This window comes from Chanodichthys erythropterus, chromosome 6 (assembly GCF_024489055.1).
Source record: "Chanodichthys erythropterus isolate Z2021 chromosome 6, ASM2448905v1, whole genome shotgun sequence".
Taxonomy (NCBI): domain Eukaryota; kingdom Metazoa; phylum Chordata; class Actinopteri; order Cypriniformes; family Xenocyprididae; genus Chanodichthys; species Chanodichthys erythropterus.
This window is the reverse complement of record NC_090226.1, coordinates 28,235,150-28,242,649: the sequence shown is the minus strand read 5'-3', so window position 1 is coordinate 28,242,649 and position 7,500 is coordinate 28,235,150.

The following is a 7,500-nucleotide window of genomic DNA, read 5'->3' as shown; positions in this document are numbered from 1 at the left end:
TTCGCTGGCTAGCTATGAATGCATGAATGAAGCTAGCTGAAACGTATTTTCGACAGAGAGAAACAAATGGTTTAGTTACATTGTTATAATTAGTATAACGTTGGTATAACGTTGAAGCAATACCTTATATTGTGTTCCCTTTTAACACCCAAAATGAATGAGTTTTGTGTTGTATTCAGGTGTTGTACCTGTTATAACAGGAGACTTTGTGTTTACCAACTGATAATAAACGTAATGATTGTACTAAATGTGCTACTACTATGTATTAATATACTGTACACTGAGGTGTAATGTGCTAGAATTTGCTGATTTACAAATGCTGTCTACCCAGGTGAAAAAATATTATAGTAAATACTAATTAATTTGTTGTGGTAATTCTATAGTTGTTGTGAAGCAAATTACTTTACCCAACACTGTACTAAGTTTTCTACAACTATATGGTAACGTATATTACACTACAATACACACTACAGTTTACTGTAGTAAAAACTACAGTATTTATAACAGTTTTTCAGGTCACTATAGTTTATACTACAGTATGCTGTAGCATTCATTAACACAGTGTTGTAAATACTATAATATATACAGTATACTACAATTTACTATAGTATGATTCAAAAACACTGTAGTATTTACTATAGTATTTTTTCACCTGGGTATATACAGGATTTTTTATAGTACTGAGTTAAAACTACCCACGCTGATATGGTTATACCATGTACTGAATGGTTACAATTTTATTTACTCTAGTAATAGAAGATGGCTTCAAAAAACAAAAAACACAGGGCTATGAGCGATGATGAGTGGATGTCACGCCTGCGAAAGTTTGCTGCTGCAGGGGTCTGGCCTTCTGAGGCAGGAAACAGGCCGGCACCCCGCCAGAAAAAGTGGCATGACCTGTATCTGAAGGTAAATTTAGATAAAGTGATATGTGTACAATCATAAAACATAAAGCTATGTCATATTGAAATCATTCCTACTATTCACTGTCAAACAATATTACAGATTGAAAAATGTCCAGTGCAGTTGAAGGGACAAATGTCTTTGTTTGGAGGGACACAGACATGCAGTTGTGGATTTCATGCAACAAAAGTATCAAAAATAATTTCCTAAAATTATGAAGTGTTGGTGTTGTAGTCTCTATTATTAAATTTTATTTTATTTTCTCTTAATCTAAAGCCTTCCGTGTCAGTGTCCTCTTCAATGACACCTGGGCAGTCGTCAGCAACACCGGGGCAGTCAGCAACACCTGGGCAGTCGTCAACACCGGGGCAGTCAGCAACACCTGGACGACTCACACCCCACAAGCCCACATTGACTATGGCATCAGTAAGTAATGAAGATTTACTGATACTGATATTTAATTTTTTAGTGTATTCGATTATATGCATTTTGAATTTACAAGGCTCCACTTAAGATGACTTTTTCTCAGTTTATCAAGCCACGGTTCGGTGGGTCTCAGGGTGCCGCTTTAAAGCCAAACTTAAGCTTGGAAAGGAAGCATGCAACCAAGGTAATATAAAGAGAATGACAGTTTGTATTTGATTTTACAATCATATAATTCTTGTTAGGCTACTGTTATTTTCATTCCAGAAGGATATGTTGAAATTATCTCATTACTGTAATTCCTAATAAGAACATATTAATATTATATATAATGTAAACTTTGGTCATATTCTCTCAGCCCATCAGTTGCACTTCAGATTCTTCTGTCATGTCCAGCACTGTCACAAGTGCCATGACAAGGACGACACCATTGCCTGCCCGCAGTCCCAGGATGTACATTCAGACTGTCTCAACTCTGTCTTTTCCTCCCTCTCCTGTGTCCACAACCACCTCCTCGATAACATCGGTGGCTGCTAGAGCTGTGAGAAACTCTTAAATTAAATGGTTTTCTTCACAGTCATACTTAACTTTAAATAAGCCTTCTTCATGAGTGACTTGCAATCATGTATATATATTTGTCTTTTTTTATATATATATATAAAGGATGTGTCAGATGCAGTCTCCTCCTCTGATACCTCCTCTGCACCTCTTGTCCCTGTGACCTCTGCATCTGCCACTGCCACCTCTTTTTTTGTCACCTCTGCTGTTCCATCTGTGGTTGTCCACTCTGCTCACCCTACTGCTGACATGGAGACTGCTCCTGGTTCAGAGCCTGGCTGGCTGCCTGCAAAGCTGATGGGGACCATACCACCTCAGGATCAGAAGTGGATTTCATCTGCTCTGTGGAAGAACCAGCGGCTGCGCACTGACCTGAAGTTGTGGTATGATCCACCGGAGCCAGCGCTCATTTATCATCAGGCCCCCACTCCAGACCGTTTTTTCACACACCGGCTTCTCTTGTGGATGCCATACCACCTTTGGAAGGTTAGGCTGTCCTGTCCTGTGTGTGGAAAACAGCTCACAGGTTATGGAGCCCACAAGAGAGCCCGCCAGGTTTTGGATGTGGATAGGTACTACCTAATGATCACGGAAACTCTCTGGTGCAGTTCAGCTGGTTGTAAAACCAGTTACATTTCCAGCAGCAAGACCATCTTGGACCAGCTGGATTTGGCACACAGAATGGAGTTCCGACTGATCCTGACACGAAGGTGAGTATACTGAAATTATTTAGCCTGTGTCACAAATGTTTATCATTCAAACACTCTAGAAATTAGCTTGTGCCTAATGTTTGCCCTTTTTTTGGTCTCTTTTTCTCTTTGTTTCTTAATACAGATATGCTTGTGACATGCGGGTGATCCGTTTTCTGAGGGAGAGGACCTTGGGTAATAGCCCCAGCCGCTTGGTCAGGCAGTTGAGGGAAAATCACAGCGAGGAGTGGCTTAAGCGTGTTTGTCGCTACCTTGGCGCATGCTCAGACTTTGTTGTCCAGCCAAGCCTGCTACCTGTGAAGTTCCCCGACCCTCCTAAGCCAGTGGATGTTCCTTCCCACCGGTGGATGCTGGCTGTTTATGGCCGAGACATCTTAAGCAGGCTGGATCACATTAAAGCCAGCATAACATCCACCTTTGGCAATATATTGAAAATGGATTCCACAAAAAAGGTAAATATTTTTTACTCTCACCACTGTAAAATCCTACCTCATAAACAAAAGTCTAAAATACAACATTAATAGTAAAGACATGTAAAAAAACAAATTAATGCTCTGTATATACAAAAAACAGTATTATTTCAGTATTTTACATATAAAAGAAAGAGTTTATTTGGGCTTTAAGCACCCACTGTTTTTTCGGTGTTATCACAGATCACCAAGAAACTATCAGGCCTTGCCAAGGGAACCGCCTTGTGGCTTACGTCTGTGAGCAATGAAGTGGGCCAAATCCTCATCAGTGTCCTGACTGCTCAGGAGGGCCCTGCTCTTGACACCATGGCTGCTGATCTCATCCGCCGGTACAGCAATGCTGGTGTGGCTCCTCCTCAGCTTCTCTATGTTGACTGTGACTGTTGTCGGGAGGGCACAGGACAGACAAAACTTAAACAGAGATTTGGTGGGTGGCCAGACCTGGTTGTAAAGCTTGACATATACCACTTCATGCGGCGACTGGCATCTGGGTGTACAAAGGATGCACATCCTCTTTACCCCATCTTCATGTCCAGACTGTCAAGCTGCATTTTTGAGTGGGACAGTGGAGATGTTGCCTTGCTGCGTCAAGCTAAGAGGGAACAGCTGAAACGAGAAGGTGTTCCTGGGATCACTGAAAAACTAGTGGACCAGCAGATATCCAAGGATGAACTGGCATTGCACTGCAGGAGGCGGACAAGAGGGGAGCGGCAGACGATCATAATGATTGAACTGCTTCTGAATGAGCTCATGGGGGTAAAGGGCAGAGACTATCTTGGTGTCCCTCTCTTGGACCACGAGAGAATGCAGCACATCTGGCAAATTCAGAAGAAACATGTGAAGTGCATTCAGGATGAATCAGGTATCCTCCTGTACACTGTAACTGGCACCACTACCAAGGAGGGCATTGTCTTGCCAAACTACAGATGTGCAAGAGGGTCCACATCACTTGAATCATTCCACTTGCATCTGAACAGGTTCATTCCAGGTCAGTATGAATCACTTTTTATTCATCAGCAAGATTACATATTTGCAGTTAAACATTTTATTATTATTATTAGCAGTAGTAGTATTGTAGTAGTATTACTGTTATCATTATAATTATTGTTATTATTATTATTATCCTGGAAATGCTGACATAGTCTGTCAAAGAACCAAACACAAGTTAACCTAACAATATTGCTCATATTTGTACTATCTTAAGGAACCAGTGCCAACAGCCTGAATTTCCAACTGTACCTCCTGGAAGGCCTTAACAGATGGAACCAGGACCGTGAAGCTGCATCCCTGGCAGTCAGGCCTCCATCTCTGCTCAGCTACTCAGGCGACCTTGTTCATTGTGTCAACAACTACAGTGTCAAGGTGCTTGGAAGGAAGCTTGTTCCCTCTTTTCAGCCACCTGCTGTTTACACTGGTTAGTTTAACTTTCCACCAGAAGGCTATTTTTATATCCATAAAATAGAATTATCTTTTTATGAATTTTCTGAAAAGTAAACTTTCCTCTATTCTATTTTCTTGTCTGGTCCAGGGGAACTAATAGGTATAGATTACCTATACCGCCAGACAGGGAGGGCCCTGCAGGATGTCCAACCTGACTCAGAGGAGACTGATCAGATGCTGGAAGATGTTGGCACAGAGGAAGAGTTGGAAGATGAGGGCTTTGAAGATGCTGATTTGGACCCAACCATTGAGCAACTGGACCCGCCATCTTGTCCATCACCTGCCACCACCAGCACAGTCATCATTCCAACTCCGACCTTTCTCCAGGCCACTGCTGGACCTTCAAGGCCTCCATCTGATTTCATTACAGCTGCACTTGAGCAACAACTGGTAATTATGTCACTTTTTTTTTTTTTATCATGTGTCAGTAGACTTCCCAGTTGCTCTGGATCATTTATTTTTATTTTTAAGTTATTGTTAAGTTTTATTGTATTATAATAATGATTATTATTGTGTAATAATAATAATAATAATTGTATAATAATAATTAGAAAATGTATTTGTATATCACTTTTCAAAAACACATTTTTAAATCACAAAAAAATACACAATGCAATCATGAAATTATCACGGAGTCACAACCAGCCCCCAACAACAACAGCCCATCGTCACCAGCACGCTACATCCACTCATTCACAATAGCTGGAGTTTTAATCACCTGCACCTTATCACCACCAGCACTCCCTATAAAGACTCACTTCTCCTGCACTCCCTTGTCTGGTCTCGTCCACACAAACCTCAAGGTTACCTACCTGCTACTTACCTGATTCAGTCTTCCTCCAGCCGTCATCCTCATTATTGATTTCTCACATCAATCCTTTGTATTACTGTCAGCTAAGTCAAATCTCAATGTGCATTCTACTATATACTCACTATTCATCTCTTCCATCCAGATCCGTGCCTCTGATTTAAATAAAGACTGTGTTTGTGTTACCCACCTGTCGGTTCCCTTCTGTTACGTGACAGAAGTAGACAGAGATGAAAGACAATTAATAAAAATCTGAAGAATACATAAATTAATAAAAGTGTAATGCAAAAGATAAGCTCTAATTAAAATAAATTTTATAAGAATGTGTTTTTAAAAGAGTATTACATTTTCCAGATTGGGCATGCTTGTGCCAGCTCTGCTAGTCCCTCCTCTTCACTGCCATCAGTCGTCACCCCTGCAGCACCACAACAACTGGCAAGTCTTTTGTGACATGTTGTATTAGTGGTGTCATTGTTTTTCTTGTAGTTTTTTTTTATTGTTTTGATGTTTATTTCATTAATATTATTATTATTTATTATTATTATTATTATTACAGGTTGCATATGAGTGTATCACTGCACACTCTGGCCCAACAGCTGTCCCCACTGTCCCAGCCTCTCTTGCCAGTTCTACAACTATAAGTCCCTCTGGGCCACCTGCCATGACCCCTGCAGCTCCACAACAACTGGCAAGTCTTCTGTGACATGTTGTATCAGTGGTGTTATTGTCTTGCTTGAAATTGTATTATTTTGATGTTTATTTCATTAGTATTATTTTTATTATTACAGGTTGCAAATGAGCGTACCACTGCACCCTCTGGCCCAACAGCTGTCCCCACCTGCCTAGCTTCTGGTCCATTCTTTTCCACTGTCCCAGCCTCTCTTGCCACTACTACAAGTCCCTCTGGGCCACCTACCATGACTCCAGCAGCACCACAGCCACAGCTGGTAGGTCTATTGTGACATGTAAACAGTGTGAAAGTGTGCTATTTTCCTGCTATTTTTCTTAATTTTCATATATTCATATATTTACCAGGCTGTGGATGAGCACGGTATGCCAGGGATGGACAGAGTGGACAGCCTGGCAGACTACTTGGTGGGACTGAGGAATGAAACTGGACAAACGCTTAACTCCCAGCAGGCCAGTACCATCATAGCTCTGTGGCAGAACCTTGAACCATATGACAAGCAGCGTGTGGCGTACTCTGCACGTCACCAGTCACGCCTAACAACAGGACGCTTCAGGTGCTCTAAAAAGAAACCCGAATTTACGCCAGGTGTGGAGAGCATGACACGTTGTGTTTTAGGATCGACAGGTTCTCCTGCCCAGTGGCCAGATTCTTGTCGTCTGGTCGAGTGCATTTTTGTAAAACTTTGTGAAATTCATAAAAGCCCAAAAAAACAGGGTACATATGCACTAACCAGATGGACTCTAATTCTCAGAGACTACAGTAAGATCAGACAGCTGGTCCTGGGCAATGGTGTAGTCATGCAGAGCACTACTCTGCAGTTGTTTGATGTAAATCAAACAACTCTCATTCAGTGGCACAATAAGCGACTGAAGAGGCAGGAATGTAGTATTCTGCTGCAAGGGGTCAACTTGCCTGCCTCCATTCCTGTTGCTCCTGTACCTCTCCCACCAGTACAGGTACGCCCCACTGCTGCACCACCACATCCTGGCCCTCAACATCAGTACCACTTGCCTCAAAGTACAGCAGGACAAGCAGTGGTCAAGAGGAAGTCTGCAGCTCCAGCCCAACACACACATTCTCTGCAGTCTGTCTGCCCTCGGTTGCCAGCCCAGAGACAGTTGTTCCCTAAGCAGACATCTGCACCTACCCCTGCCCTTTTGCCTACTGTTTCTGGCCCCAACCCTGCCAGTGACCCACTTGTGTATGTGTTTGTGACCCCACAAGACAATGCACCCAAAAGGATTGCTCCTGCTGGCCCCCTTTCCTCCCCACCACCTGCCCGGAGGCCTTACAATCGGACAGTGGACAAAAATAAATGCAGTCTGTGCCAACAGCCCCGCAACAAAGAAAGTGGCCACAGCCAGTATTATGGGTACATATACTGTCCCCAAAATTCTAGCATTCCACTTGACCAGTGGATGGAGGAGATGCGGAGGAAGAGGGCAGATAAGAAATAGATGGTTTGTCTTTGTCTGATACTGTGTAGATAGTGTAAAT